Consider the following 18,831-nt stretch of genomic DNA (forward strand, 5'->3'; position numbering starts at 1 on the left):
TTCCTTCTCTGTCTCTCTCACGTGTTTGCTGGCCGCCAAGGTCACAGCTGCTTGCATTATTGTCGTAATAGTCCAACTTTAATGCAGCAACCCAAGACATATTGATAATAAGACTGGACAGGATCCATGCAGGCATGAATTGTAGAGTAAATTGAAAAATTTTCCTTGTTTTATTCAATTTGTTTTTTGATAACAGGAAGAAACCTTGAGCAGACCAGACACAGTGGGGTGACCATCTGCTCCGGCCATAGTGACAAGTAAAACAAAGACAGATTTGTCAGAACATGCACTAATAGAAATGTTGCAGTTCGGTAACCACGTCCAGTCCTGTGTTTACAAGATGGCCAAAGTGACAACCCAGCTGGGAAGACAAGAGTCGCAGCAAAAGAGACTGCACGAGTAAATCAGTGATTCCATCAATACCAGACCACTCACTGGATTTGCACATTCTCCAGTCACTCACCTCAACCCTGATGCGTCTCAATCCCCTCCTCAAAATGCCTCATCCGTGTGACCCAGTGTGGCAAGATGTCCCTTTGGTCTCAGTTTTATCCCACTACTTTTACTCTAAATTTTCTGAAATGGCCTTTTCTGTGTGGTTCATGCAACTTGGCTTCTGTAAAAGTGTAATTTTCATATAAAGGAGTAAAACCACCTGCATGCGAAAAGCAAGAATAAAAGAACCCCCTTACTTTTGCCACTGAAGAGAGACGTGTCACGGCACCGCCAGGAATCGTGCAGGGGTATTTGTCTCAAACAGCTGTATGAAAGAGGGGACGTTTAATTGTGATGATAATGGAAAAGAACAGCTGACTTGTTTGTGTAGTTTGTGTGTTAAAACGTGTATGTACATCTGTGGCTGCTGTAAGTGTGTGCTTTTGTTGCCATGTTGGAAATAATTGTAAGCTCATTTTGAATTTGGACAACTAAAGTGCACTGGGGGATGTGTGCAGGGGAGAAGCTTGAATTAAACGTGACATGTGTCTTCAAACAGGCCGTTAGCTGGAACAGTCTGGCAAAAATAAAAGACAGCTGACAAAATATTCAGTCTGTGTCAAGTCAAAACATCTCAACAGGATCAAGATGAATGTGATCGAGATCCAGACGGAAAAAGTGTCCGAAGTGGTTTGGATTTCTGTGCTGTAATAACCTGAGTTTACAGGAAGCTGGTCAGGGATTCGATTTCTGCATTAGCCAAGTTTCCCTTTAACTGTCAGAGCACAATACTGACACTGCAGATTGAGGACTGACTCTGAACACAGCTGTTTTCATGTACATATGTCTAACATTCAGTATTGTATTATTCAGTCACCTTATTTAAAGTAACTCACAGCGATACATGTACTTTGCCCATCTGAAATCTATGCCATGCATACGTTTACATGCAAATACCCACATAGAAACAAAGGGCAGTGCAAAAAAATGTTTGTTACACATGAGCATGGCATTAGTGCACACATGGGTGTTGTTTGTGTGTGTCTCTGTGTTTGCCCATCCTTCTTTGTGTGAAAAATATGAAGAGTTTTGAATGGATTTGAACCAAATGACAGCAGATAACTGAGGGTTAGTCATAGTCAAAATGATCTGATCTGGATAAAATTGGTTAAAAGACAAGGTCACAGACCATGGTCAAAATTTTGGTCTCTATTTCAAGGAATTTGTTACATATATGCTGCTGGTTACTATTAAACACAAACATGAAGTCATATGAAACATTGCTCACACGGCCTGTCAGCTTCGGTGAGCTTGTGAGGTCAAAAACATTTAAAATGGCTATTTTGAAGAATTGGAGTTACTACAAAACGCTAATCTTCTTTATCTTTCAGCAGTTCCCGTTAGGGGTGACCACAGCAGATCAATTGTTTCCATCTAACCCTGTCCTCTGAATCCTCCTCTGTCAAACCAACCACGTGCATGTCCTCCCTCATCACACTTCTTCCTTACTAATCTCTTGTAGTTCTTGACTTACTCTCACCATATCATCCAGCTTTTTCTCTCGCTCATTTTCTTCATTCATCCACTCCTCAAAATATCCCCTCCACCTTCTCAACACACACTCCTCACTTGTCAGCACATTACCATGTGGATCTTTACCACCCTAACCTGCTGCACATCCTTTCCAGCTCTGTCCCTTTGTCTGGCCAATCGGTACAAGTCCTTTTCTCCTTCCTTACTATTCAACTTCTTGTACAGCTCGCAATATGCCTTTTCCTTCGCTTTTGCCACTTCTCTTTTCGCCTTACACCGCATCTCCTTGTACTGCTGTCTACTTTCTACATCTCTCCGACTATCCCAAAACTTTTTCGCCAACCTCTTTCTCATTATGCTTTCCTGGACCTCTTCATTCCACCCCCAAGTCTCCTTGTCTTCCTTCCACTGTCCAGATGTCACACCCTGTACTATCCTAGCTGTCTCCCTCACCACATCTGCAGTACTTTTCCAGTTGTCCAAAACCGCTTCCCCTTCATCCAGTGCTTCTCTCAACTGCTCAATAAATTTCACACAAGTCTTCCACCTTCAGCTTCCACCATCTGATCCTTTGTTGAGCTTTCACTCTCTTCTTCTTCTTTACCTCTGAAGTCATCCTACAAACAACCATCCTATGCTGTCTAACGGCACTCTCTCCTGCCACCATCTTACAGTCTCTGATTTCTTTTAGCTTGCATCTCCTATAAAGAATGTAGTCCACCTGGGTGCACCTTATGTCCTCCACTCTTATGTCATCCTGTACTCCTCGCTTTTCTTAAAGTAGGTATTTACCACAGCCATTTCCATCCTTTTTGCAAAATCAACTACCATCTGTCCTTCCACATTCCTATCCTTGATACCATATCTACTCATTACTTCCTCAGCACCTCTGTTCCCTTCACCAACATGCCCACTGAATTCTCCTCCTATCACCACTCTTTCATTCTTGGGCACACTCTCCACCACCTCATCTAACTCACTCCAGAAATCTTCTTTCTCCATCTCACAACCTACCAGTGGGGCATATGCACTGATAATATTATTCATCACCCCTTTAATTTCCAACTTCACACTCATCACCCTCTCAGAAACGCACTTAACCTCCAACACACTTTTAACATACTCTTCCTTTAAAATGACCTCAACACCATTTCTCTTCTTATCCTCACCATGATACAACAATCGATGCTCCTGCTCTTACGTCCGTCCCACTTGGTCTCTTGCACACACAATATGTCTCCCTTTCTCCATATGGAGTCAAATATGATAACAATTCTATTGCCCATATGACTGGTGACCTTGAAAGATCAAACCCATGTTCATAATTGCTTAAATGTAACTATTTGGAGCCAATATGGATTAAACATGGTGGAAGAGTGTGTGTCAGTCAAGGATAAAGTGGTTTAAGTTTGGACAGAACTAACTAAATGCTACAGCCAATCAGCACATGTAGCTGTAGAGAAGGTGGCTCTGTCAGATGGACTAACTGGACTAACAATATATAGACTAAATTAACGCTGACTTAGGGAGAATCAGATGGAGACTATCACTTGTCAGTTATGACATTATGGCCATGAGCATGATGCAGCAGACAGGTGCACACCCCAATGGCTGCACAAGGCCAAGGGGACATCATCTGGCTACAGCAGACAGGTGGTTGCTTTTGAGAGGTGGAGGTGGACCATTTGTCATCCAAGACCCAAGATGATTCCATTCCAATGGGATGGATGCGGCAATGTGTGGCACCAGAGCATGCTCCCATCCAGGGGAAGTCAGAGACTCTCATTAACTTTATGCTGTGGTATCTGAGGATAAGCAGAGCCTGATGTGTCTCAGGGCCTGTCATCAAGGCCACACAAAACCAAATATTAAGGTGTCAGTTAATCACAAAAATACAGTTGTGCTCAAAATTTTACATACCAAGGCAGAATTTTTGCTTTTTTGGCCATTTTTAAGAGAATATGAATGACAACACAAAAACTTTTTCTTCACTCATGGTTAGTGGTTGTGTGAAGCCATTTATTGTCAAACAGCCGTGTTTCCTCTTTTTAAATCAAAATGACAAGAGAACTACCCAAATGAACCTGATCAAAAGTTTACATACCCCTGTTCTTAATACTGTGTATTGCCCCCTTTAACATCAATGACAGCTTGGAGTCTTTTGTGGTAGTTGTGGACGAGGCTCTCTGATGGTAAACCTGCCACTGAATATGTTTCAGACTTTATGTACATCAATTACAAAGAAATACAAACAGTATGGCACTCTATGGTAAATCTGCATGGAGTAGACAGTTCTCAAAAACTGAGTGACTGTGCAAGAAGTAGAAGAGTGAGGAAAGCCACCAAGACACCCAGACAACCCAGAAGAAGTTATATGCTAAGGTGGCTGTGATTGGATTGATGCATAGTGCAAGCTTTGCAGAACAGAGGTATGTAAACTTTTGATCAGGTTCATTGGGGTAGTTCCCTTGTCATTTTGATTTAAAAAGAGGAAACAGTTGTTTGACAATAAATGGCTTCACACAACCACTAACCATGAGTGAAGAAAAAGTTTTTGTGTTGTCATTCATATTCAGTGGAAAGGCAGTTGGTCCAGATGACATTCCAGTGGAGGCCTGGAAATGTCTAGGAGAGATGGCAGTAGAGTTTCTAACCAGATTGTTTAATAAAATCTTGGAAAGTGAGAGGATGCCTGAGGAGTGGAGACGAAGTGTGCTGGTTCCTATTTTCAAGAACAAGGGTGATGTGCAGAGCTGCAGTAACTACAGAGGCATAAAGTTGATCAGCCACAGCATGAAGTTATGGGAAAGAGTAGTAGAAGCTAGGCTTAGAAAACAGGTGAAGATCTGTGAGCAGCAATATGGTTTCATGCTGAGAAAGACCACTACATATGCAATGTTTGCTCTGAGAATACTGTTGGAGAAGTACAGAGAAGGACAGAAAGAGTTACATTGTGTGTTTGTGGACTTAGAAAAAGCTTATGATAGGGTGCCAAGAGAAGAGCTGTGGTATTGTATGAGGAAGTCTGGAGTGGCAGAGAAGTATGTTAGGGTAGTGCAGGACATGTACAAGAATAGTGTGACAGCGGTGAGATGCGCAGTCGGAATGACAGACTCATTCAAGGTGGAGGTGGGATTACACTAAGGATCAGCTCTGAGTCCTTTCTTGTTTGCAGTGGTTATGGACAGGCTGACGGATGAGATCAGACAGGAGTCCCCATGGACTATAATGTTTGCAGATGACATTGTGATCTGTAGTGAGAGTAGAGAGCAAGTTGAGTGTAGTCTGGAGAGGTGGAGATATGCTTTGGAGAGAAGGGGAATGAAAGTCAGTAGAAGCAAGACTGAGTGTGTGAATGGGAGGGAGCCCAGTGGAATAGTGCAGTTACAAGGAGTTGAAGTGGTGAAAATAGATGAGTTTAAATATTTGGGGTCAACTGTTCAAAGTAATGGAGAGTGTGGTAGAGAGGTGAAGAAGAGAGTGCAGGCAGGGTGGAGTGGGTGGAGAAAGGTGGCAGGAGTGATTTGCGACCGAAGAATATCAGCAAGAGTGAAGGGGAAAGTTTACAAGACAGTAGTGAGACCAGCTATGTTGTACGGCTTAGAGACAGTGGCACTAACAAAAAGACAGGAGGCGGAGCTGGAGGTGGCAGAGCTGAAGATGTGGAGATTCTCTTTGGGAGTAACAAGAATGGACAAGATTAGGAATGAACATATCAGAGGGACAGCTCAGGTGGGACGGTTTGGAGACAAAGTCAGAGAGGTGAGATTGAGATGGTTTGGACATGTGCAGAGGAGGGACCCAGGGTATATAGGGAGAAGGATGCTGAGGATGGAGCCACCAGGCAGGAGGAGAAGAGGGAGGACAAAGAGGAGGTTTATGGATGTGTTGAAGGAGGACATGCAGGTGGTTGGTGAGACAGAGGACGATACAGAGGACAGGGTGAGATGGAAACGATTGATCTGCTGTGGCAATCCCTAACGGTAACAGCTGAAAGACAAAGAAGAAGAATTCATATTCTCTTAAAAATGGCCCAAAAAAAAAAAAGCAAAAATTCTGCCAGGGTATGTAAACGTTTGAGCACAACTGTATGATTTGTATCAAATGGCGTCAAACATGTAAGACAGGGTTGTTACCAATTCTTGTTCACGGTGTGTTTATTCCAATTTGTTACCCATATTAGGAAAACTAGGTTTCTTGTTCATCGACGTTTAAGAAATCAAATTGCAGCAGAAAACTGACAGGAATCGAATTACTCGAGTCCATAAAAATGCTCTTATTGCCACTTTTCCCCAAATCCTGTATTTAATCTTCACCACAGTCCAAAGCAAAGCAGCTCTCGGCACTCAGCAAAAATTGTGTTTGAGACCTTCCGCACAGTTGGTCGGTTAGACAGGCAAAGGGTTAGAGATTGCAGCTGGAGAACATAAGTAAAGCAGCGGGGATCAATAGAAAATAAATCAATAGACTTACAGAATGATACAAGGCAAAGAGCCTCCCTGAATCAGTGTTTACTCTTTATTTCATAAAGGCGGTAGACGGAGTCACTCCACAGTTCACAGAGCAAGTCCCTCTGCTACTTCACTGGAGCCAATTCCCTGAATCACTCCACAAATTTAATTCATCATCCAGCATCGAGTTAAAACGTTAATTTACAAGAGAACTTTTCTCTTTCCCTTGAGAATGTAGCATGGCTTTAATCTTGTAACCTACATGATCCATTACCCAAGAACTGTGAATATGATTGCCTCCTTAATGAAGGCACAGTGAGCAAATCTTGACATTTTTAAGCGTCAGTGTTTCTGACCTGGCTATCACAATTTTATGTCAAGAGAAGGGATACAAGCAAATAACAAAACTAAGGTTAATAATAAGTGTGCAACAAAGCAGGAGGAACCGGGCAAAAAGGATTTTCTCGCTTCCTGTTTGTGGGATCTTTATTATTCAATCCAATATTCAATGTTTCTCTCTTTGTCCCCACCTCTCTATATATCTCCCTCCAGAGAGACCCATTTCATTTGAAAGTGATCTCTGTGCCATTTATCTTTTCTTATGATTCAATAAGCAAAAAAAAAAAAAGAAGAAGAGAAGATGGCGCAGCACGGAGAGGAGAACATGGTGTAATTTTGTTTGATAGTTGTCCTGGTGCAAATTGAATATAGATTGGCATACTTAATTACTGCAAGGCTCATTTGCTGAGATCCAGACAATAAAAAAGAAAGCCTGGCAGTTTTGATACTTCACAGAATGAGAAAGCTCAGGGAGATTTATGTGCTATTTAAAACAATGGCCTATTTAAGCATCACTGTTGATCGCTCAGAGAGCCTCCTTTAGGTACGGGTAGGAAACCAAATCATCTCTGGGGGTTATCTGCATGATGAACTACATGTTATATTGATTGCATTTATGACAAAGCAGTTTCTGTGACTTTCTGGAACCATGCCGGGCCATATTTAATTGGCTTTTGACGGGTATCTACTAGGACAAAACTATATTCATTTTGAAGAACGTCTGGAAGGTGAAAGAGCTACACTTTGACAGTTTATAGCCTTCTCAGATGGGAATTTTTAACAGAAGAGGACAATATAGACATGACATTCATGCAGTAAAGGCAACAGTAATGACTGTCACACAGTCAACAAACAGAGCAACAAATACCTTACAGGAACACAAAAGCCATTACTACAAACTACACTGAACAAAAATATAAACACTTTTGTTTTTGCTCACATTTTTCATGAGCTGAACTCAAAGATCTAAAACATTTTCTGGACACACAAAAGACCTATTCTTCTCAAATATTGTTCACAAATCTGTCTAAATCCATGTTAGTGAGCACTTCTCCTTTGCCCAGATAATCCATCCCACCTCACAGGTGTAACATATCAAGATGCTGATTAGACAGCATGATTATTGCAATGGAGATGTGTTGCACTGCGTGAGCCAAATGGTGGTCACACCAGATACTGGCTGGTTTTCTGCCCCCCACCCAAAAAAGCAAATCTGTACATTTCAGAGTGGCCTTTTATTGTGGCCAGCCCAAGGCACACCTGTGCAATAATCATGCTGTCTAATTAGCACCTTGATATGCCACACCTGTGAGGTGGGCCGGATTGTCTCGGCAAAGGAGAAGTGCTCACTAACATGGGTTTAGACAGATTTGTGAACAATACTTGAGAGAAATACTTTACTTCCCTAGTCAAGCCTGGTGCCTGTATACAGCTTGGAGACCTGGTACTATGCAGATAAAGGGTGTGCTCACAGTAGTCGTAGTCACAATGTACTGTACCCAAGCATGGTGGTCCCTCCCTTTCCCACTTTTCCAGTGGCCTGCACTCACACTGCACTACATGAAAATTCAGTAAGGTATATCTTATATATTATATTCCAATTCTAAGGTGGAACTATGCCAGTATACAAAGGTATATCTAAATATCTAAAAAGGAAGAGTAAAATAGGAGAGTAGAAAAGAGTAGAGTAGAGCCATTTAGGTGCCAGGTCTTGAGAACCAGGGATGGTACATTAATAAGCTTTTTTATCCCATGGGAACTCTCCCTACCCACCCATGTTCCATAAAATGTGCTTGGGTATGCCATGGTAAGGTGTGGTTCTTGTTTAAGGACACACATATGTACCATGACTGGGAACTGAACCTTTTGACATATTGGTAGCCCAGCTTCTTATCCCACTGAGCTACCTGAACTGCAATCCATAAAAGCATAATTTAAAATGTATGATGAAAACTAGTGGTATAAAGGACCACAGATGATCCATGTTCATTACAGTTCAGCATGCATATCAACCAAGGATTAACTGCAACAGCATGAAATGCAGAATTATTGTCACAGTCTTTTTAAAGTAACTGTAAACCTTCACTGAAATCAAAGCAGTTATGTGTCCACTAAGAGGATAAAAGCCGTCATGTGTTCACATGAATGGAGGAGCTTAAAAGCTGGTGCACGGTTGACACACGCCAGCATCCAGGCACGGAAAGAATCATTCTGTAATATCAGGAACCGAATACAGAGTGGATGCTGCATTTTCCACATGCCATGCTTGGGTGGAACGGAGGTAGAAACTTGAGGTAGATTCCCGAGGGAACTCCCACCCCCGACTTTTGCAGAGTGGTGCACCACTTAGAAAGCAAAGCATTATTCGTCTTTCCTTTTAAATGAAAAATAATCTGGTCCCATGATTTAAAACTGTGATTCGATACAGTTTTATGAACCGATGCACCCCAAATGAAAACCCTTTATTTCGGAACCACTGAAATCCACAACAAGAAGAAAGAAGCTGATTTTAAAGTGTTGCTGATCTGCAGCTTTAATTCTGACTGTTTCTATGTGAATACTTGTACAGGAGCTGTTAAAAGGCTTTTATGGACGAGAGGCAAATCTTTCCAATCCATTATTTTTCATGTTAATATCTTTCAAACTCATTAATGTTAATGACGTTTTTGTTTCATATTCATGATAAATTTTAATGTGATTACATTTTTCCTCTTCTGTCAGAGCAAGCTGGAATGTTGAAGCATTTTCTGTGTAAATCTCTACACTGAACCAATGCAGTGGCATCTGCAGGTAAAGTCAAACTCAAAACATTCCGAATGTGCTCAGCAATATTTAATCAACAGTTAATTCATTTTACATATGTAACTCTTGAAAGGCAATGTGTTGTGTGGGCCGCTGAAGAGGAGGTACTGCTGGCCCACCACCACCAGAGGGCGCCCTGCTTGGAGTGCGGGCTCCAAGCACGAGAGGGCGCCAGACCCAGAGGAAGTGACAGCTGTCACTCATCACACCAGCTGTCACTCATCTACACCAATACTTAAGCCGGACTGCAACTCCACCTCCCCGCCGAGAAATCGACTACCGAGAGGTAACTTCTCTGCTGACTCATATCATTGAGTGGATTCTGAACTTCTGTTGCAGCCGGTATCCTGTGGTGTTCGCCCTTATCTGGGGAATTGGCGTTTGGCGTGACGACGACGACTGCGCTACAGATAAGTGGTTACACAAGGAGCTGCACGAGTGTGTGATTCGGAGGTGGAGGTCCTCCTCCTGACTGTGTACAGACTATAGACCACTGAGTGTAAGGACTTACACTCATTCATCTTGTCTCTGCTTTTGCCAGCAGTACCAGGTTCGACAGCCGAAGACAGAGGTCACCTGGGGACTCGGGACTTGGCGGCTCCGGTGTTCTTCAGACCATTGGTGGTGGAGGCCGTGTGGGACGCGGCCTCTCTCTCGTCGGGGTCTTCTATCTTCGAGCCTGCCCACACGTCACCTGGTGTTAATTGACTTTGCAATTTCTGTATATTTAGTTGTGTATTGTCACAACATTAAATTGTTACCTTTTGGCTTACTCATTGTCCGTTCATTTGCGCCCCCTGTTGTGGGTCCGTGCTACGACACCTTCCCAACACAATGATCTGAGTTAATCAGCTGCCTGGCTCTGGAGGTGCTCTGCAAGCTGTCCTGTATACGTATATTAGAAATCTGAAATTCTCTGTACATTCATTCCCATTCAGCATTGGATGTGCTCAGAATCTCTATTTTTCTCATCTTTTTAAAGTTTCACTGAAATGGGAAAAGTTCTGGTTTTGATGCTTGAAATGTATCCATTGATTTAAAATACTTCTTTCATTTAGTTTTCAAAATACTTCTCTCCTCTCACCTTGGAAAGGTAAAATATTTTAGGTTCATGTGCCCTCTAGGGCATACGCTCCGTTTAATCTAATTAAATGTGATATGGAAGCTCAGGTAACCTGTCCGACCACATAAAACTTGTCTCTAAATTAATCATTTGTAGTATCTCGCAGAGTACAGCTTGGAGGTGTGTGTTTGTATGCTAGTTGACAAAGTCATAATTTCCATTTTACAATGTGCTGCACTTGTGGCCAAGTGGAGTTTGTTAATATAGAGGAGCGATCCAAATGAGTGATGTGAGAAAGGTTAAGCTAATACTAACATCAAGGTGGAATCCATCTCCAAATCTGTGTTTCATCATCCAAATCTTTGTTTCATCGAAGAGCCCTAACATTTTTAAGTTCAATGCTGCTATGAATATTTGTACGAAGCTCTGTAAAAAAAAAGGGATACAACAGAACCGGCCGAATAGAAATGTGAAATAATAAAGACTTACAAGCAGAAGAAATGATTGCTAAGCTGCATAATTTCTCTCTTTGCATATGTGGCAGTTCTTTGCTGTTCTTTGTTTAATTTATGTTATTGGTAGTATTACTGAAGCAGACAGTCACCCCACTGAATCTGGTCTGCTTGAGGTATCTTCCTGTAATCAAAAGGTACTTGAGGGAGCTTTTCCTCACCATTGTTACCAATTGTCCTATTTGGTGGGGGGGGGGTGGGGGGAGGTGGTAGGTTTGACCTTACTCTTTGTGTTGTGATTTGGCATTGGATAAATAAATTTAACTGAAGTAGCAGAGATTCTGCAACCATGGTAGAAAGTGTGGCTTGAACTGGAATAATTTTATTAAAAGGAAATTACTGATATAAAAGTGTGCTTGCAAACAGCCTCTCACTATTTGTACAGATACAATGTATTGAGAAAGTCTGCTAATATCACAGATTCACCAATGGTGGGAAGATATGTTTGCATGAAAGCAATGGAAAAATAAAATTCAATAAAGCTAGAGCTTTTCTTCATTAATACAACTTCCAACAACCGAGAGACTTGATTTCACATTTGGTAACATGTTGCTATGCAACATCGGTTACCATAACAAACCTGGGATTATTGTACCCGCCCACCCAAATGGTGATAATATGCTAATCTAGTTCTTATAATTCAAGCATCATACTAGTAAAAAAAAGCAGTGGTTATGCAGCTGTGAAAGCAGATGGTTATTATCATGCAGCAGATGACTAACCTATACGACAGCCTGCATCTACTTACAAAAAGGCAAAATATGCCAAGATATGATTGTACACATCAACCACAGGGGCGCACAGACAGATCTAAATGTGGAATCAAGTCATTCGTAGACCTGCCTTCACTTCAGTCCACTGTTGAAACAGCAGTTTGCCAGAGTGCGGTGTGCACCGAATCTTAAAAAGGATGACAGATGACACACTGATTGGTTTAATTGATGCTCTGTCAAAAACACACTCATGACTAATTAAGTGCCTACATACAACCCATTAGTGCTCTACACCCAAATTTGTGCTCAGACTACATACACTGTAAACAGCAAAGTAGAGTCGGACATGCCTAAAATGCATTTGTGCTATGCTCTTTAGACATACACAGTAACTGAGGAGATGCCCACAACAAATTTCAGCACATAGTATCACACAGGCCGTGTGGGCGAGTTGCTCGGATCGCATCAGTGGCCAATTGTCACTGCACAGCAGGAATTCGGCCGTGGCTGTCTGTTTGCACGACTGTACGTTTAGACTGAGATAAATGGACTTGGCCAACATTGTGGTGCTGTTGCCCTCAGTGCTCAGAGCCCTTCAATACTTTGGCATTGTGTCTGGTTGCATGTTATTTACCCAACACCAATCTGAAGAGGCTAACACCAACACACGTGGTCCTTTAAAGCTCAAAAAAACCAATGAAACCATGTGGACAGTCAAACCAAACGCTTTTCAGATCGGACGTCACTCAGTGCACCGTATTTTGACAGTGAGCAGACATGTTATAAATGTTCTTGTCATTTCTTAACGTGGGAACTGTAAAGCAGAGTGGCAGTCAAAGCGTGCTCGACACGAAGCCGACGACTTAAATATTTATTAATTTTTGCACACTCCGATACTTACATGTGCAGTTTGGAGCCGTGCCAGACCACGTGCCATTTGCGAGGCACTGGCGCATGGGCGAGCCTGTCAGAAAATAGCCCTCCATACAAGAATACACAATGGAGTGGGAGAATGTTGTGCCGTCCACGTGGGAAATACGGCCGTGAGCAGGTGTGCCAGGGTTTCCACACTGAACGGCTGAAATACACAGAACAAAAAGGGAGACAGTGAAGGTCAAAGGAGTATGAAAGCAGTCGATTTTATATTTTTCATGCACAGTGCTGTGAAGAAGTTTGTTCCTTCCTGAGTTTCTACACATTTGACTTTATTCATGACAAAAAAAAAGAATAAACCAGGCTTCATTACAATGAAATTTCTACAAATATGCCCTTTTAAACTCACAGTGAAAACAAATCTCTACAGTACGACACAATTTAAATAAAAATACCAAAGGGAAACAATGGAATGCATCAGTACGCACACAAAATAAATCATCTTTTCTACAGTTTTCTTTAGTCAAATCATCAGTACATGAATGTCAGTCAATGAATATGTCTTGGACTTCATTAATACTGTATATATTTAAGGAATACATACAGTATGATACTGTATTATGAATCTGTCTGCAGTAGACAATTCTGAAAAACAGAGTAACTGTGCAATAAACTGATTAGTGAGGGAAGCCACAAAGACACCCATGCAACTCTGAGGAAATTATCAATCAATCAATCAATCAATTTTTTTATATAGCGCCAAATCACAACAAACAGTTGCCCCAAGGCGCTTTATATTGTAAGGCAAGGCCATACAATAATTATGTAAAACCCCAACGGTCAAAACGACCCCCTGTGAGCAAGCACTTGGCTACAGTGGGAAGGAAAAACTCCCTTTTAACAGGAAGAAACCTCCAGCAGAACCAGGCTCAGGGAGGGGCAGTCTTCTGCTGGGACTGGTTGGGGCTGAGGGAGAGAACCAGGAAAAAGACATGCTGTGGAGGGGAGCAGAGATCGATCACTAATGATTAAATGCAGAGTGGTGCATACAGAGCAAAAAGAGAAAGAAACAGTGCATCATGGGAACCCCCCAGCAGTCTACGTCTATAGCAGCATAACTAAGGGATGGTTCAGGGTCACCTGCTCCAGCCCTAACTATAAGCTTTAGCAAAAAGGAAAGTTTTAAGCCTAATCTTAAAAGTAGAGAGGGTGTCTGTCTCCCTGATCTGAATTGGGAGCTGGTTCCACAGGAGAGGAGCCTGAAAGCTGAAGGCTCTGCCTCCCATTCTACTCTTACAAACCCTAGGAACTACAAGTAAGCCTGCAGTCTGAGAGCGAAGCGCTCTATTGGGGTGATATGGTACTACGAGGTCCCTAAGATAAGATGGGACCTGATTATTCAAAACCTTATAAGTAAGAAGAAGAATTTTAAATTCTATTCTAGAATTAACAGGAAGCCAATGAAGAGAGGCCAATATGGGTGAGATATGCTCTCTCCTTCTTGTCCCCGTCAGTACTCTACCTGCAGCATTTTGAATTAACTGAAGGCTTTTTAGGGAACTTTTAGGACAACCTGATAATAATGAATTACAATAGTCCAGCCTAGAGGAAATAAATGCATGAATTAGTTTTTCAGCATCACTCTGAGACAAGACCTTTCTGATTTTAGAGATATTGCGTAAATGCAAAAAAGCAGTCCTACATATTTGTTTAATATGTGCTTTGAATGACATATCCTGATCAAAAATGACTCCAAGATTTCTCACAGTATTACTAGAGGTCAGGGTAATGCCATCCAGAGTAAGGATCTGGTTAGACACCATGTTTCTAAGATTTGTGGGGCCAAGTACAATAACTTCAGTTTTATCTGAGTTTAAAAGCAGGAAAATAGAGGTCATCCATGTCTTTATGTCTGTAAGACAATCCTGCAGTTTAGCTAATTGGTGTGTGTCCTCTGGCTTCATGGATAGATAAAGCTGGGTATCATCTGCGTAACAATGAAAATTTAAGCAATACCATCTAATAATACTGCCTAAGGGAAGCATGTATAAAGTGAATAAAATTGGTCCTAGCACAGAACCTTGTGGAACTCCATAATTAACTTTAGTCTGTGAAGAAGATTCCCCATTTACATGAACAAATTGTAATCTATTAGACAAATATGATTCAAACCACCGCAGCGCAGTGCCTTTAATACCTATGGCATGCTCTAATCTCTGTAATAAAATTTTATGGTCAACAGTATCAAAAGCAGCACTGAGGTCTAACAGAACAAGCACAGAGATGAGTCCACTGTCCGAGGCCATAAGAAGATCATTTGTAACCTTCACTAATGCTGTTTCTGTACTATGATGAATTCTAAAACCTGACTGAAACTCTTCAAATAGACCATTCCTCTGCAGATGATCAGTTAGCTGTTTTACAACTACCCTTTCAAGAATTTTTGAGAGAAAAGGAAGGTTGGAGATTGGCCTATAATTAGCTAAGATAGCTGGGTCAAGTGATGGCTTTTTAAGTAATGGTTTAATTACTGCCACCTTAAAAGCCTGTGGTACATAGCCAACTAACAAAGATAGATTGATCATATTTAAGATCGAAGCATTAAATAATGGTAGGGCTTCCTTGAGCAGCCTGGTAGGAATGGGGTCTAATAAACATGTTGATGGTTTGGATGAAGTAACTAATGAAAATAACTCAGACAGAACAATCGGAGAGAAAGAGTCTAACCAAATACCGGCATCACTGAAAGCAGCCAAAGATAACGATACGTCTTTGGGATGGTTATGAGTAATTTTTTCTCTAATAGTTAAAATTTTGTTAGCAAAGAAAGTCATGAAGTCATTACTAGTTAAAGTTAATGGAATACTCAGCTCAATAGAGCTCTGACTCTTTGTCAGCCTGGCTACAGTGCTGAAAAGAAACCTGGGGTTGTTCTTATTTTCTTCAATTAGTGATGAGTAGAAAGATGTCCTAGCTTTACGGAGGGCTTTTTTTATAGAGCAACAGACTCTTTTTCCAGGCTAAGTGAAGATCTTCTAAATTAGTGAGACGCCATTTCCTCTCCAACTTACGGGTTATCTGCTTTAAGCTATGAGTTTGTGAGTTATACCACGCAGTCAGACACTTCTGATTTAAAGCTCTCTTTTTCAGAGGAGCTACAGCATCCAAAGTTGTCTTCAATGAGGATGTAAAACTATTGACGAGATACTCTATCTCCCTTACAGAGTTTAGGTAGCTACTCTGCACTGTGTTGGTATATGGCATTAGAGAACATAAAGAAGGAATCATATCCTTAAACCTAGTTACAGCGCTTTCTGAAAGACTTCTAGTGTAATGAAACTTATTCCCCACTGCTGGGTAGTCCATCAGAGTAAATGTAAATGTTATTAAGAAATGATCAGACAGAAGGGAGTTTTCAGGGAATACTGTTAAGTCTTCTATTTCCATACCATAAGTCAGAACAAGATCTAAGATATGATTAAAGTGGTGGGTGGACTCATTTACTTTTTGAGCAAAGCCAATAGAGTCTAATAATAGATTAAATGCAGTGTTGAGGCTGTCATTCTCAGCATCTGTGTGGATGTTAAAATCGGCCACTATAATTATCTTATCTGAGCTAAGCACTAAGTCAGACAAAAGGTCTGAAAATTCACAGAGAAACTCACAGTAACGACCAGGTGGACGATAGATAATAACAAATAAAACTGGTTTTTGGGACTTCCAATTTGGATGGACAAGACTAAGAGACAAGCTTTCAAATGAATTAAAGCTCTGTCTGGGTTTTTGATTAATTAATAAGCTGGAATGGAAGATTGCTGCTAATCCTCCGCCCCGGCCCGTGCTACGAGCATTCTGACAGTTAGTGTGACTCGGGGGTGTTGACTCATTTAAACTAACATATTCATCCTGCTGTAACCAGGTTTCTGTAAGGCAGAATAAATCAATATGTTGATCAATTATTATATCATTTACTAACAGGGACTTAGAAGAGAGAGACCTAATGTTTAACAGACCACATTTAACTGTTTTAGTCTGTGGTGCAGTTGAAGGTGCTATATTATTTTTTCTTTTTGAATTTTTATGCTTAAATAGATTTTTGCTGGTTATTGGTAGTCTGGGAGCAGGCACCGTCTCTACGGGGATGGGGTAATGAGGGGATGGCAGGGGGAGAGAAGCTGCAGAGAGGTGTGTAAGTCTACAACTCTGCTTCCTGGTCCCAACCCTGGATAGTCACGGTTTGGAGGATTTAAGAAAATTGGCCAGATTTCTAGAAATGAGAGCTGCTCCATCCAAAGTGGGATGGATGCCGTCTCTCCTAACAAGACCAGGTTTTCCCCAGAAGCTTTGCCAATTATCTATGAAGCCCACCTCATTTTTTGGACACCACTCAGACAGCCAGCAATTCAAGGAAAACATGCGGCTAAACATGTCACTCCCGGTCCGATTGGGGAGGGGCCCAGAGAAAACTACAGAGTCCGACATTGTTTTTGCAAAGTTACACACCGATTTAATGTTAATTTTAGTGACCTCCAATTGGCGTAACCGGGTGTCATTACTGCCGATGTGAATTACAATCTTACCAAATTTACGCTTAGCCTTAGCCAGCAGTTTCAAATTTCCTTCAATGTCGCGTGCTCTGGCCCCCGGAAGACAATTGACTATGGTTGCTGGTGTCGCTAACTTCACATTTCTCAAAACAGAGTCGCCAATAACCAGAGTTTGATCCTCGGCGGGTGTGTCGTCGAGTGGGGAAAAACGGTTAGAGATGTGAACGGGTTGGCGGTGTACACGGGGCTTCTGTTTAGGGCTACGCTTCCTCCTCACAGTCACCCAGTCGGCCTGCTTTCCCGGCTGCTCGGGATCTGCCAGGGGGGAACTAACGGCGGCTAAGCTACCTTGGTCCGCACCGACTACAGGGGCCTGGCTAGCTGTAGAATTTTCCACGGTGCGGAGCCGAGTCTCCAATTCGCCCAGCCTGGCCTCCAAAGCTACGAATAAGATACACTTATTACAAGTACCATTACTGCTAAAGGAGGCCGAGGAATAACTTAACATTTCACACCCAGAGCAGAAAAGTGCGGGAGAGACAGGAGAAGCCACCATGCTAAATCGGCTAAGAGCTAGTAGCTACGCTAAGCTAGCGGATTCCTAAAAACACGCAAAGTGAATAATGTGTAAATAATTTAGAGGTGATTCAGCAGAAGGAGTGCTTTAGTTAAGGCACGTAAAGATTACACTGGGAAACAAATCGTAATCTAGATAACTAGATCAATCTAACTGCGCAGATTAAACAGCTAACAGATACAGAAAAACACCGCTGTGCTCCGGAACAGGAAGTGATACAATACCGCAGTGAGAGCCAACCACCAGTAGAGGCAAGCAAGAGTTGTGAGAATTACAGGATTCTATGGCTGTGATTGGAGAAACTTGCACAGCTTCAAGGTGGAGGTAGTGCAATTTGGTAAAGCCAACAGCTCCCGTAGGATTTTTGTGTGAAAATTGATTTTGTTGCTGTGTGGTTCCAGCAGAGACCAGATTATCTCAAAATGATGGAATTCAAATTTCCTGACCTCTCCTTTCCTTTCTGTGAGGGGTCAGTTCCATTTTGACACCCTCAGAACTATAAATACCCCACTCAATGGCACAAAGTAGGGTTTTCAGAAAATATAACGCAATTCCCTCGGCCGTATGAGCATAAAAATAGGAAAAAGAATGTGACCCTTTGACCTCGGAACATCTTTGAACTTGTCCAAGGTCCCTGTCCCAAGAATGTTCCCTCTGAAATTGAAGACCCTGCCAGTAATAGGACTGGACTCATGCTGAGCACAGACAGATGGAAGGACAGACAGGCAGACAGACAGACAGACAGACAGACGGATGGGCAGATGGAAGGCCTTCGCAATACCCAATGGCCATGTTTTGGCCTCAGGTAACAGCAAACCTAGGCTTGATTTTCCCATGTACTTTCTAGCAACTTTCTTCTTCTTCTCATTATTATTACTATTACTATAATTACTATTACAGAGCAAGTAGTTGAGTGGATAAGGAGCTGGCCTACCAGAATCATGAAACATGGTACATGATGGTAAACTGTGCATTGTGCCAATGGA

The 18,831-nt window shown here is 41.9% G+C and overlaps 1 protein-coding gene and 1 long non-coding RNA gene across 2 annotated transcripts in view; both read right to left on the reverse strand.

Annotated features, from left to right (window-relative positions):
• Window positions 1-18,831, reverse strand: part of LOC117514727 (CUB and sushi domain-containing protein 3-like) — an 885,172-nt gene that overhangs the window by 98,312 nt on the left and 768,029 nt on the right. The gene's annotated exons all lie outside the window — the stretch shown is intronic.
• On the reverse strand, window positions 1,826-17,543 carry LOC117514729. The gene is made up of 4 exons (XR_004561949.1): window positions 17,533-17,543; window positions 13,589-13,592; window positions 2,949-2,964; window positions 1,826-1,932 (listed from the first exon to the last, which is right to left on the reverse strand). It is a non-coding gene; the product is annotated as an uncharacterized LOC117514729 (long non-coding RNA).

This window comes from Thalassophryne amazonica, chromosome 7 (genome assembly GCF_902500255.1).
Source record: "Thalassophryne amazonica chromosome 7, fThaAma1.1, whole genome shotgun sequence".
In the NCBI taxonomy this organism is placed as follows: Eukaryota; Metazoa; Chordata; class Actinopteri; order Batrachoidiformes; family Batrachoididae; genus Thalassophryne; species Thalassophryne amazonica.